This window comes from Odontesthes bonariensis, chromosome 7 (genome assembly GCF_027942865.1).
Source record: "Odontesthes bonariensis isolate fOdoBon6 chromosome 7, fOdoBon6.hap1, whole genome shotgun sequence".
NCBI classification, from domain to species: domain Eukaryota; kingdom Metazoa; phylum Chordata; class Actinopteri; order Atheriniformes; family Atherinopsidae; genus Odontesthes; species Odontesthes bonariensis.
Window position 1 is genome coordinate 574,901 of NC_134512.1, and position 14,421 is coordinate 589,321.

At 46.8% G+C, this 14,421-nt stretch overlaps 1 pseudogene; it reads left to right on the forward strand.

Moving 5' to 3' along the window:
* The window catches only part of LOC142383604 (paired box protein Pax-6-like), a 43,015-nt pseudogene that overhangs the window by 10,030 nt on the left and 18,564 nt on the right, over positions 1-14,421 (forward strand).

Here is a 14,421-nt window from a genome sequence, read left to right on the forward strand (position 1 = left end):
TCTCTTTGTCTCATTGTCTCTCTGTCTCTGTCTCTGTGTCTCTGTGTCTCTGTCTCTGTCTCTGTGTCTGTCTCTCTTTCTTTTTGTCTCTCTGTCTGTCTCTGTGTCTCTCTGGTTCTCTGTGTCTGTGTGTTTCTGTCTCTGTGTCTCTCTGTCTCTCTTTCTATCTGTGTCTCTGTGTCTCTCTGTGTCTCTGTCTCTGTCTCTCTGTGTCTGTCTCTGTGTCTCTATGTCTCTGTGTCTCTCTGTCTCTCTTTCTCTCTTTCTCTCTGTCTCTCGGTCTCTCGGTCTCTCTGTCTCTATGTCTCTATGTCTCTGTGTCTCTCGGTCTCTCTGTCTATCTGTGTCTCTTTCACTCTGTGTCTGTGTCTGTGTCTCTCTCTGTCTGTCTCTGTGTCTCTATGTCTCTGTGTCTCTCTGTCTCCGTGTCTCTCTTTCTCTCTGTCTCTCTATCTTTGTCTCTCTGTGTCTTTGTCTCTGTGTGTCTGCCTCTGTCTCTGTGTCTCTGTGTCTCTTTGTCTCTCTGTGTCTGTGTCTCTGTGTCTCTGTGTCTTTCTGTGTCTCTCTGTCTCTCTGTCTCTCTGTGTCTGTGTCTCTGTGTCTCTGTGTCTCTGTGTCTCTCTTTCTCTCTGTCTCTCTTTGTCTGTGTCTCTCTGTCTCTCTGTGTCTGTGTGTCTCTGTGTCTCTCTGTGTCTGTGTCTCTGTCTGTGTCTCTCTGTGTCTGTGTCTCTCTGTCTGTGTCTCTGTGTCTGTGTCTCTGTGTCTGTGTCTTTGTGTCTGTCTCTCTGTCTCTCTGTCTCTGTGTCTCTTTGTCTCTGTGTCTCTTTGTCTCTCTGTCTCTCTGTCTCTCTGTCTGTGTGTCTGTGTGTCTGTGTGTCTGTGTCTCTGTCTCTCTGTCTCTCTGTCTGTGTCTCTGTGTCTCTGTGTCTCTGTCTCTGTGTCTCTTTGTCTCTCTGTCTCTCTGTCTCTCTGTCTGTGTGTCTGTGTCTCTGATTCTCTGTCTCTGTCTTTCTGTCTCTGTGTCTCTGTGTCTCTGTGTCTCTCTGTCTCTGTCTCTCTGTGTCTCTGTGTCTCTGTGTCTCTCTGTCTCTCTTTCTCTCGGTCTCTCTGTCTCTATGTCTCTATGTCTTTGTCTCTCTGTGTCTGTTTCTGTGTCTCTCTGTGTCTCTGTCTCTGTGTCTCTGTCTCTGTGTCTCTCTTTCTATCTATGTCTCTTTCACTCTGTGTCTGTCTCTGTGTCTCTCTGTGTCTCTATGTCTCTGTGTCTGTCTGTCTCCGTGTCTCTCTTTCTGTCTTTCTCTCTATCTTTGTCTCTCTGTGTCTGTCTCTGTGTCTTTGTCTCTGTGTCTCTCTGTGTCTCTGTATCTGTGTGTCTCTGTCTCTGTGTCTATGTCTCTATGTCTCTCTGTGTCTCTGTGTCTTTGTCTCTGTGTGTCTGCCTCTGTCTCTCTGTCTGTGTCTGTGTCTCTCTGTCTCTGTGTCTCTCTGTGTCTGTGTCTCTGTGTCTCTCTGTCTCTCTGCGTCTTTGTCTCTCTGTCTCTCTGTGTCTGTGTGTCTCTGTCTCTGTGTCTCTCTGTCTCTCTGTGTCTGTGTCTCTCTGTCTCTCTGTGTCTGTGTGTCTCTGTCTCTGGGTCTCTCTGTCTCTCTGTGTCTGTGTGTCTCTGTCTCTCTGTGTCTGTGTGTCTCTGTCTCTCTGTGTCTGTGTGTCTCTGTCTCTGTGTCTCTCTGTGTCTGTGTCTCTGTCTGTGTCTTTGTGTCTGTCTCTCTGTGTCTCTCTGTCTGTGTGTCTGTGTCTCTGTGTCTCTGTGTATCTGTCTCTGTCTCTCTGTGTCTCTCTGTCTCTCTTTCTATCTGTCTCTGTGTCTCTGTGTCTGTCTCTCTGTCTCTCTGTCTGTCTCTATATCTCTCTCTCTGTGTCTCTGTGTCTCTCTCTGTCTGTCTCTGTGTCTCTGTCTCCGTGTCTCTCTGTCTCTATTTCTCTCTGTGTCTCTTTGTCTCTGTCTCTCTGTCTATCTCTTTCTCTCTGTCTCTGTGTCTCTCTTTGTCTTTCTTTCTCTCTGTCTTTCTGTCTCTCTGTGTCTCTCTGTGTCTCTGTCTCTGTATCGCTCTGTGTTTCTGTCTCTGTCTCTGTGTATCTGTGTCTGTGTCTCTGTCTCTCTGTGTCTCTGTGTCTCTCTTTGTTTGTCTCTTTGTCTCTGTCTCTGTGTCTCTCTTTCTCCCTGTCTCTGTCTCTGTGTCTCTGTGTCTCTCTGTCTCTCTTTTTATCTGTCTCTGTGTCTCTGTGTGTCTCTCTGTCTCTCTTTCTATCTGTCTCTGTGTCTCTGTGTCTCTCTTTCTATCTTTCTCTGTGTCTCTGTGTCTCTCTCTGTCTGTCTGTCTCTCTGTGTCTGTGTCTCTGTGTCTGTCTCTCTATGTCTCTCTGTCTCTCTGTGTGTCTCTGTCTCTGTGTCTCTGTGTCTGTGGCTGTGCCCGTTCTGTTGTCTGGCAGCAGCAGCCTCAGGCCCACAGTGAGCTGCCTCCACCCGCCCCAGCCTCACGCTCCTGATGGTGTTGCTCTGTGTTTGTCAGCTTCCTGTTGGGCTGTATGTCTGACTGCCTGCTTTTAACATCATCACCAATTCAATCAATTCTAATCCCACATAGTGAAAATAGAGCAGCTAGAGCTTGAGCACCAATATTCATTTGTTAAGATCATTAGTGAATGAAGCCCTGGTTAGATTAGTGCAACACGGGGTCCTGTCAGAGTCTGGGTGGGAATATTCTAACAAGACAAACCAGGGAACCCAACAATGATGCTCATAACTATCCAGACAAAATGCATCACTGCATTATTAGTAGGAAGTTCAGAATAAAAATCCGGTTTATTCTTTAATCCCTCCTCCTGTCTGACCTGAGGCATACACATGTGGCCATGCTCTGCCTAACTGGACCCACAGCCTCAGCTACAATCAAACCGCCCCCCCCCCCCAACGTGTCTGAATGGGACATGTCAGCCTTTATTGTAGCTCAAAAGTACCAGAGTGATGTAGGTTTATTGGTTGTTGTTTATCGTCAGGCTGCATCATTGCACAGCAATCACGTTGCTACTTCTGATATTCATGGTGAGCATGCTGATAAATAATAATACATTTTATTTACAAAAGAGCCTTTCTCAACACTCAAGGACACTTTACAACACATTAAAAACACAATAAATAAAATAACACAAGTTAAAATGAGGCTAGAGGGAGACTGCAGCTTTATAACAGATGTGTTTTGAGTCTTGATTTGAAGAGGGGTCAAGAGTCAATGTTACAGATGTCTGGTGGGAGTGAGTTCCAGAGTTGGGGAGCAGAGCGACTGAAAGCTCTGCTGCCCATGGTGCTGAGACGGGCAGAGGGCACAGAGAGGTGGAGGGAGGAGGAAGACCTGAGGGAGCGAGATGGGATGGAGATCAGACAGATATGGGGGGGCGAGGTTGTGGATGGCCTTGATGTGTAAAGCAGGGTTTTAAAAGTAATTCTGAATTTGACTGGGAGCCAGTGAAGCTGCTGGAGGACGGGGGTGAAATGGTGAAAGGAGGGGGTACTGGTGATGATGCGGGCTGCAGAGTTTTGGACCAGTTGAAGCTTATGAAGGGATTTGTGAGGGACACCGAAAAGGAGTGAGTTGCAATAATGTATGCGTGAGGTGACGAGGCTGTGGACCAGGATAGCAGTGGTGTGAGGAGTGAGAGAGGGGCGGAGGCCATTAATGTTACGTAGGTGAAAATATGCAGACCGGGTAATGTTACTGATGTGGGAGTGGAAAGAAAGTGTGCTGTCGAGGATGACACCCAGACTCTGAACCTGAGGGGAGGGGGACACGGCGGAGCTGTCTACGGTGAGGGAGAAACTGTCAACTTTGGAAAGGGTGGATTTGGTACCAACAAGGAGGAGTTCCGTTTTATCACTGTTGAGTTTAAGGAAGTTTGAGGTGAACCAGGATTTAATCTCAGAGAGGCAGTGGGTGAGGGAGGAGGGAGGAAGAGGGGAGTCAGGTTTACTGGACAGATAGAGCTGGGTGTCATCCGTGAAGCAGTGGAAATGTATACAAAATTTTCGGAAAATATTGCCAAGTGGGAGGAGGTAGATGATGAAGAGGAGGGGCCCCAGGACGGAGCCCTGGGGAACACCTGAAGTGATGGGGGAGGGCTGAGAGGGGAAGCTTGAGCTGTATGAACTGAGTGCGGCCTGTGAGGTAGGATTGAAACCAGTGCAGGGGGGTGCTGGTGATGCCTAAGGAGGAGAGTCTATTGAGGAGGAAGGGGTGAGAAATGGTGTCAAAGGCTGCACTCAGATTGAGGAGGGTGAGGATGGAGATAAAACCGGAGTCAGCTGCCATGAGGAGGTCGTTGGTGGTCTTTAAGGGCTGTTTCTGTGCTGTGGCGTGGACGGAAACCAGACTGGAATTGTTCAGTGACATCAAAATGACGTTTCAGGCCTGGCGCTTGCCTTGAAAAGAAGGCGCAGCGCGGTGTCGTGCACCAGTCGATTTTTGTAACTTGGCTGCGCCGAGAACGACAAACCGGATGGACCGATGTGAGACCAGACTCAGTCAGGAGGTGCGTTTGTACAGGCAGCTGTACGAAACTGCAGTGAAGCAGCACAGGGAGCACGTAAACTCCCAAAACTGGTGGACAGAGATTGGCAGAACTTTGGGGAAAGAGGGAGAGTTCTGTAAGAATGTGTGGAAGAAGCTACGGGACAGATACGTGAAGGCAAAGAGGAGGGCAGAGACTCTAAGTGGTGATGCCGGGGGCTTCAGACCTTCACCTCTACTGACTGAATTAAAAAATTTAAATGATCCAGATACTGCAGCAGCATCACTGTTGACAGTGTTCCTGCTCTTGACAGCGGCATTGTTTTCTTCTCCACTTTCGTGGTTGTAGAGTAGCGGTAACCTTAACGTAGCAGCGCCACCTCTGTGACGGAGAAAATTGCAACTACTGGAGCATCGACTTGTGCCACCATATATAGCCGGCACGAAATCGTGACGTCATCAACACCGCTCGCGTAGCAGACGCGGCAACCATGCTAGAGCCTTTAGGGGGACGGTAGACTGTGGCAACGATAATGGGGGTGGGTCCAGAAATTTGACAGGCAAGGCATTCCAGTGAGGAGAGAGGTGGCACAGACACTGGGAGGACCTTCCACTTCTCGCGGTAAAGTATCGCAAGACCTTCTCCGCGACCCGATCCACGAGGTTTACAAGAGTAAACAAACCCCACTGGGAAAAGTCACTAGGAACTAGAAACTAGGCCAAGTCTCATTTAAACAGTCAAATTTACGGTCCGTAAGGATATCCTGGATGAGACCTCCTTTGCCCGTGAGGGAGCGAATGTTCAGGAGACCGAAGTTAACGCCGGTGTTGTCATGGCTGAGAGGCTAACATGCTGTGATTAGCAGTCCGGTTGGTGTTTCTCGGTGCCTGGCGAGTGGGGGACTAAAAGGAGGTAATCCCCTTGGAGCCGCCAAAGTGGAAGCCGAGATCCACGGTGGATGTACCTCCGGCGAGGCAGACGGGCGATGTCCGGGTGGAGGTGCAGTGATGCTGGTGGAGATCTGGACCATTGTGAGCGGAGCCTGAGAAGCTCAGAGACCGAATACTGGAGGAGTCCACGAGTAGATGGAAGAGCGATAGGACAGTCCAGACCAGCAAAGACCACACAAAGACATTGATGACCCACATTATAGACTGCAGAGGCAACGGCGAGTAGCCGGGCGGTGTGCTGAGGAGATAGGCCCTCTGCTGCCCTGTGCTGCCCTGTGCTGCCCTGTGCTGCCCTGTGCTGCTCTGTGCTGCTCTGTGCTGCCCTGTGCTGCCCTGTGCTGCTCTGTGCTGCCCTGTGCTGCCCTGTGCTGCTCTGTGCTGCCCTGTGCTGCCCTGTGCTGATCTGTGCTGATCTGTGCTGCTCTGTGCTGCTCTGTGCTGCCCTGTGCTGCTCTGTGCTGCTCTGTGCTGCTCTGTGCTGCCCTGTGCTGCTCTGTGCTGCCCTGTGCTGCCCTGTGCTGATCTGTGCTGATCTGTGCTGCTCTGTGCTGCCCTGTGCTGCTCTGTGCTGCTCTGTGCTGCCCTGTGCTGCTCTGTGCTGCCCTGTGCTGCCCTGTGCTGCCCTGTGCTGCCCTGTGCTGATCTGTGCTGATCTGTGCTGCTCTGTGCTGCCCTGTGCTGCTCTGTGCTGCTCTGTGCTGCCCTGTGCTGCTCTGTGCTGCCCTGTGCTGCCCTGTGCTGCCCTGTGCTGATCTGTGCTGATCTGTGCTGCCCTGTGCTGCTCTGTGCTGCTCTGTGCTGCCCTGTGCTGCTCTGTGCTGCCCTGTGCTGCCCTGTGCTGCTCTGTGCTGCTCTGTTTGGACACTCGGGCGCTTCAGTTGGAGGACTTTGTGGACAGAAACAGAAGCTGGGAGAGTGAAAGTTAATTGAAGTCAGGTGTGAATGAGCTGATTTAAAGGAAAGCTGCTGAGCTGCTCCCAGGGGCCCACCTGTCCCACAGTGGGACCGAGCCAAATTGACTCCATATGTCTGCCTATTAATTGTGTGTCAGCAGAGGAGAGCCCGGTGTGTTCCTCTGGGAAATGACACTGTGATTAACATTTCTACGGTGAAAGCAGCGACCCCAGAACACTCAAGTGAACATGATGTACGGCAGCATGAGGGAGAAATAATCCTCTGTCACACTTCAAGCCAACAGCAGCTACTACTGAGGCCGGGACAGGTGCCATAATTGAATGAAGCAGCAGAGCAGCTAAATCCTGAGCCATGGCAGTGTGAGGTGTAGCTCTGCCTCTGATCATCCATCTGTTTCTCCAAGGAGCAGAGGGAGGCAGAGTGGGGCTGCTGCCATCTATATGCATCCAAATGATTGAACATCTTATTCTTTAAACCAACAGCTAATTATTTGAATAATTGCTGATGAAATCACTAATTAACGACCACTTTGAGTCTCCTGGTGTGTGAGTGGACATCTTCTCTCTGTACCTCCTGAACGTATTGCAGATTCAGTCGTCTTTCTCTCATCACCACTGTGACAGATGTAGAAAAACAACATTCAGAAAGTGGAAAACTGAACCAAAAGCTGCGTAAAGCTGGAACAACAGCTTTTATTTTTGATGTTGGCATCAACATGGCAGACTGTACCACTGTGCAGCCCGTACCACTGTGCAGCCTGAGATGTGCTGTGGGTCAGGATGTGGCTCGCAGTGTAAAAGTGCTTCGAGTGGTCAGCTGGATTAGAAAAACTCTATAAGTAGTCCGTTTACTAGGGGTGGGACGATATGCTTTGGTCACGATTCGATTGTATCACGATTCTTGATAATTGCGATTCTACAAGTATTGCGATTTGATATAATCAGTAATTGCAATTTTCTTCCTCCTTAAAGAACAAACAAGTTGAATCATACACTTCTAGAATGAATGTCGTTCCCATAAACAATGCACATCAGTCTGTGTCAGTCAGTCCAGCAGCTGACATTTATTTCAACTGAGACAAAAAGAGGTACTTAACGTGTACAGCATTTTTTAAAGTTTACAGTTACAAAATGAATTGAAATGTCCACACAGCACTAATGTGAGCTAGTTTTAACTTAACTTAATGTAATGAATTGATGAAGTTTTGAGTGGGCACGGATATGACGTAATGTAATCGATTCAGGGGAGATAAATCGATTTTTAAAATCATCCCAATAAAAAAAAATCGCGATATGTACATGAATCGATTTTTCAATTTTTCGCCCACCCCTACCGTTTACCATTACTGTTCACACTCTTGTGTGTGTGTGTGTGTGTGTGTGTGTGTGTGTGTGTGTGTGTGCCTTATTAAAGCCCTGTTGAGAGGTTTATAAATCCAATGTGTTTCCCCCACAGAGCCATTAACAGACAATAGACAATTGATTGAGTGAAAATCTCTACTTAACCTGCCTGCAGCCCCAGTCTGCGGCTGCTGACACTCAGCGGAGCAACAACACCTCAGCTCACAGCATTTTAAGCTGCAGCCTCACTCGGACCCTTGACTATTTCTCCTGCTAACAGGGTTAGCTCAAGGGCTTGAATCAAAGTGCCCTTTATTAGCGGACAATCCAAATTTGAGAGGACAAAATCTGCCAAAAGAATTGTTTAAAACTGCTCCATCAGCTCCAAAATGTATTTGGACACTTCTCCTATGAATTACACTAGCCCCTTTCACACTGCGACCCGCTACCTTAGCGGGTCCAAATTGCACCTTCGACCCGCGTCGAGCAATGTGAACGCTTGGCGTGTACAATGACGTAGGCACAAGCCATGCGTCGGAGGTAGGGTTAAATACACCTTGAGGACTCGTTTTTGCAATTGTATATGCAGTTCATGGAGATGTTATTTTACGGGGTGTGGATGGTTACAACGTGGGATGCCGCCGAAGAACATATGCGGAGAATACAAGAGCACTATAGTCCCCGAAATGTGGCGGTAAATAACGTCCTCTGCTCGGAGGCTGAGGAGCTCGCGGACCTCCTTGTCTCCCCAGTTGGCCATCTTCAAAAATGTCTCGAACTTGATGTAGGCTAAAACAGAGTGAAACTTGTCCTCACCTGTCGCTGTTGTACTGAATCAGCTGTCCATTCTGTCTTTTAAACTCCTCACGTCACGCCACGCCCACGTCCGACCCGCGTCGATTGTGTTCACACCAAACTCGGCTCGGCAAAAAGACTAGGGTCCGACGCGGGTCGAAAGGCGAGTCGAGTTGACGCGGCAGCCCGGGTCGGCAGTGTGAACGCAACAGCGGACACGCTAAATTCACGGATTAAACGCGGGTTATTCGTCAGTGTGAAAGGGGCTACTGGAACTGGTCAGTTAAATGACAGCAAAACGACAAAAAAAAGTCATGTAAAAGTTCCCACAGAAGGCCAATCTATTCATCATATGATATGGGAATTATGTTCAGGATGTAGAGGAAACATTTATGGAATCATGATGGAGAAAAATGGCAGCTCCTTTGACTTTTCTGCCAGCTTGAATTCTTTGAGGCTTTCGCTAATGGAAAACAACCTTCTTCATCAGTCAGGTTCCATCTTTGTTGTACAGCAGCTGACAGATCAGCTCTGCAGGATGGGGCTTTATTTTCACTTTCCACCATAAAGTTCCAACCCACTCTCACAGCAAAATATGTAATAGCTACGTTGGTTCACAAGGGAAAACGTAGTATTGTCACAATTTGGCCCCCAAAATTGTGACAATACCACGTTTTATTTGGCCTATTCATTTACATTGCCTTGCAACCAGGTCACGTGACTATCAAGTTTCCCTCAGAAAAAAAGAAAATGGCCAACTGTCGACCTATTTCCTGTGAAAAACATAATATTTTAAGAAAGCATCTGCATTTGTATGCATTTCGATGGCATTTCTAGCAAGAAGTATGCATAATATTTTCATAATCTTCTTTCGTTTTATTAGTTTTGCCGAAGATTTTAGTATCTCCTTAAAAAAACACAAGAATAAAATGTTTTCTACCGTTGTTGAGGTGGTTGCTATGGACGCTGCTATCTCTCTACGTAACCGACCTGCGCCGACATTCCCCGTACTTTCTGTTTAAAAAGATATATATTTATAAATACATAGATGTATATACAGGGGCACAACTACCTACTTTCTAAGGGGTATGCAGACACATGACTGGCGCCCCATGAATCTTATTCATTCAATGACTTGTGATCAAGTATGGCCTATAAAGAGTTTATTTTAAAGTAAACATTACACTGTTTTTGTCCATGTTTTTGGGAATAATTCATGAGGCTCATCTCTCAACTGTTTTTATTTTGACAGCAGGTCGGTGACGCAGAGAGATAGCAGCGTCCATAGGAACGACCTCGACAACGGTAGAAAACATTTTATTCTTATGTTTTTTTTAAGGAGACACTAAAATCTTCAGCAAAACTAATAAAACGAAAGATTGTATACATTCTCTGAACAAATATTATGAAAATATTATGCATAGTTCTCACTAGAAATGCCATCAAAATGCATACAAATGCAGATGCTTTCTTAAAATGTTGTGTTTTTCACAGAAAATAGGCAGACAGTCGGCCATTTTCTTTTTTTTCGCTGAGGGAAACTTGATAGTCACGTGACCTGGTTAATGTAAATGAATAAGCCAAATAAAACGTCACAATTTTGGGGGCCAAATTGTGACAATACGTTTTCCCTTGTGGACCAACGTAGCTATTACACATTTTGCTGTGAGACTTTTATGCCAAACATATCGTTTTGCATTGTGGCCAAACAGTTGGATTTTGGTTTCATCTGACCAGAGCATCTTCTTCCACATGTTTGGTGCGTCTCCCAGGTGGCTTGTGGCAAACTTTAAACCAGACTTTTTATGGATATCTTTGAGAAATGGCTTTCTTCTTGCCACTCTTCCATAAAGGCCAGATTTGTGCAGTGTACGGCTGATTGTTGTCCTATGGACAGACTCTCCCAGCTCAGCTGTAGATCTCTGCAGTTCATCCAGAGTGATCATGGGCCTCTGGGCTGCATCTCTGATCAGTATTCTCCTTGTTCCAAATGAAAGTTTAGAGGGAAGGCCGGGTCTGGGTAGATTTGCAGTGGTCTGATTCTCCTTCCATTTCAATATGATTGCTTGCACAGTGCTCCTTGGGATGTTTAAAGCTTGGGAAATCTTTTTGTATCCAAATCCGGCTTTAAACTTCTCCACAGCAGTATCTGGGACCTGCCTGGTGTGTTCCTTGGTCTTCATGATGCTCTCTGCGCTTTGAACAGAACCCTGAGACTATCACAGAGCAGGTGCATTCATACGGAGACTTGATTACACACAGGTGGATTCTGTTTATCATCATCAGTCATTTGGGACAACATTGGATCATTCAGAGATCCTCACTGAACTTCTGGAGTGAGTTTGCTGCACTGAAAGTAAAGGGGCCGAATAATGTTGCACACCCCACTTTTCAGTTTTTTATTTGTTAAAAAAGTTTGACACATCCAATAAATTTCATTCCACTTCACGATTGTGTCCCACTTGTTGTTGTTTCTTCACAAAAAAATTAAATTTTATATCTTTATGTTTGAAGCCTGAAATGTGGCAAAAGGTTGAAAAGTTCAAGGGGGCCAAATACTTTCGCGGGGCACTGTATTTCTCTGATCCAGTTCCACTGTGAAGGGAAAGTGTTCACCACTATGCTAAAGCTGCATGGGGAACACAGCAGAAAACTGTTCAGTCACACATTATCACACTTCAGTATAAAACATACACAGATGGGAGATGAAAGAACTTCCAGATGATGATAATATTATAAGATCCACTCACCCATCTTATTCACCACACCAGGTTGATGCAGCTCAGGGTTATCTGGTTGTATTTACTTACACCTTATTTATCTATCACCACTAACACCATATTTTATTCTATTTATTTTATTTACCGTAAGTAAAACTGTTGCATCTTACACCCTTCCCTTATTGTACATACTTATATATATTTTTTAAAATTTTTATTTTTATTTTCTCTTTGCACTGTTTTGGTGGCTTTAAATCTCGCTGTACCATGTACAATGACAAATAAAGGCATTCTGATTCTGAGATACCACAGCTGTATCCCCTGGAGACCCCCAAACATGTCGGGGTGGGATATCTGCGACAGTCCTCGGTGCAAAGATGATGGCTGAACTATCACAGCCCTGGGTTCATCTTAACATAGGGAGCGTTAGTAGGACAGAAAACATACTAATGAACTAAATAAGGATTTAACCTCTGCAAAACCTGTTGTGACGCCAAAAGATCTATCAAAAGCTGAGGAAAGGTTTAAAGTCTTATTCAGGAGTGTCGGTTGAAGCTTGAAAAGTAGTTTGAAGTGGTTGGAGTTATTCCACATGGACACAGTCAGCTATGGTATGGTTCTGCCTGACAGAAATGCTGGGCCATTGGGAGGCACGTATACAACAAACGATCATTCCATCCACACAGATAGCACCTTCTCTGTTTGTTGAGTGTAATACTCCTGCCTGCCTGGAGAGCCAGGCACTGTTGGTTGGAGCCAGCTTCCTGTAAAGCACAACCAAGATGCCTCCTGAAACTCTTCACAGTACCTGCTATATGTTCTTATCCTGTCCACTTTGTTGCTCAGTGATTCTTTTTAAATCATTTCTGCCATAACCAGAGGAAAAAAACCCAAAACAATAAATAATAACACTAACTTACACCAACAGAGCTGAGGGGTAAAGAAAGTTCAAGGCTTCTGCCCTCAAAGCAGTTATTAATGTTTCATAGACACATAGTAATTGTGGGTGTATTAACATGCATTTTAGCTGTTAACCAGCCAGCTGATGACATTTGGAAAGAGAAAAAGCTGATTTCTCTGCTTGCTCCTGCTCTGGTGCATGTGCCTGATCAGAGTGATCAGCTGATCAGCTTCCACCTGTCCTGCAGACTGCTGGCTCTGTAAAGTCAAATCTGACCAACACACATGTTGTAGGAAACCTTTCTTTGTGTGTGTGTGTGTGTGTGTGTGTGTGTGTGTGTGTGTGTGTGTGCAGGCCACAGTGGAGTAAACCAGCTCGGAGGTGTCTTTGTGAATGGGAGACCTTTACCTGACTCCACCAGACAGAAGATTGTGGAGCTGGCCCACAGCGGAGCTCGGCCGTGTGACATATCCAGAATACTGCAGGTACGGTGGGCTGGAGACAGAAGCATCATGATGTGGCTCACAGGCTCAGGCTGGCCATTGTATATACAGGGTTTGCTCTGTAACAGATCCAGGGTATGCTCTGTAACAGATCCAGGGTTTGCTCTGTAACAGATCCAGGGTTTGCTCTGTAACAGATCCAGGGTTTGCTCTGTAACAGATCCAGGGTTTGCTCTGTAACAGATCCAGGGTATGCTCTGTAACAGATCCAGGGTTTGCTCTGTAACAGATCCAGGGTTTGCTCTGTAACAGATCCAGGGTATGCTCTGTAACAGATCCAGGGTATGCTCTGTAACAGATCCAGGGTTTGCTCTGTAACAGATCCAGGGTTTGCTCTGTAACAGATCCAGGGTTTGCTCTGTAACAGATCCAGGGTATGCTCTGTAACAGATCCAGGGTTTGCTCTGTAACAGATCCAGGGTTTGCTCTGTAACAGATCCAGGGTTTGCTCTGTAACAGATCCAGGGTATGCTCTGTAACAGATCCAGGGTTTGCTCTGTAACAGATCCAGGGTATGCTCTGTAACAGATCCAGGGTTTGCTCTGTAACAGATCCAGGGTTTGCTCTGTAACAGATCCAGGGTATGCTCTGTAACAGATCCAGGGTATGCTCTGTAACAGATCCAGGGTATGCTCTGTAACAGATCCAGGGTATGCTCTGTAACAGATCCAGGGTATGCTCTGTAACAGATCCAGGGTTTGCTCTGTAACAGATCCAGGGTTTGCTCTGTAACAGATCCAGGGTATGCTCTGTAACAGATCCAGGTTTTGCTCTGTAACAGATCTGCTGAATGACTTGTGTCTGCAGTGAGTGAGGACGCAGCCTGCTGACAGCAGCAGCATGGCAGCAGTGGAAGATGTAGGACAGACTTTTCTCCTCTGCTGGTCCTCCACCAGCTAAGCTCTGGGATGCAGCTTTACTGGCACACAGCTTGAGATGATGTATTTTTGTATATTTTCTTATGGATCTGCATTGGAATAGAATAGTAGCCCATCAGCTTTTATCTTGGGAATGCAGCCTCAAAGAAATGTGAATGAATCATTTTCTCATGGTTGGACTGGTGGTGTCCAGCACCAAACTGTAGATAAAAGATGAAGATAGCCAGAGGACACACTTTGTGCTGCTCTCTCTGTACCCTCTAACAGAAAGTGTTCCATCACTCAGGTCTGACTTTCATCACTTCATCGTTCTCTAGATAAAAACTGTGTGCTCTCTGTGTGCAGGTGTCCAATGGCTGTGTGAGTAAGATCTTGGGCCGGTATTATGAGACAGGCTCCATCCGTCCTCGGGCCATAGGAGGGAGTAAACCCAGAGTGGCCACTCCAGAGGTGGTGGCTAAGATTGCTCAGTACAAGAGAGAGTGCCCATCTATTTTTGCCTGGGAGATCAGAGACCGCCTGCTGGCAGAGGGAGTGTGCACCAACGACAACATACCCAGCGTAAGGGCCCCCAGACCGGCCACATGAAGGAAGGCTTTGTTCATGGGGACATGAGCCAAAGTCCCTCACTGTGAAAACACACAACGAGCAAGAAAATGTTCTTCTTCTTTAACATGTCAGTGTGTAACACACCTCTTTATTTCAACACTGAGATCAGAAAGGGATGAAAACTTTCAACATTTCCAGCCTCAGTGATGGGATCTTACCGTACCCGGGCCCCTCAAAGTTGGGGGGGGGGGGGAGCAGTGCACCATGAGTGGGCTGCAGTCATGCCCTGCCCCCCCCCCCTCAGAGTGG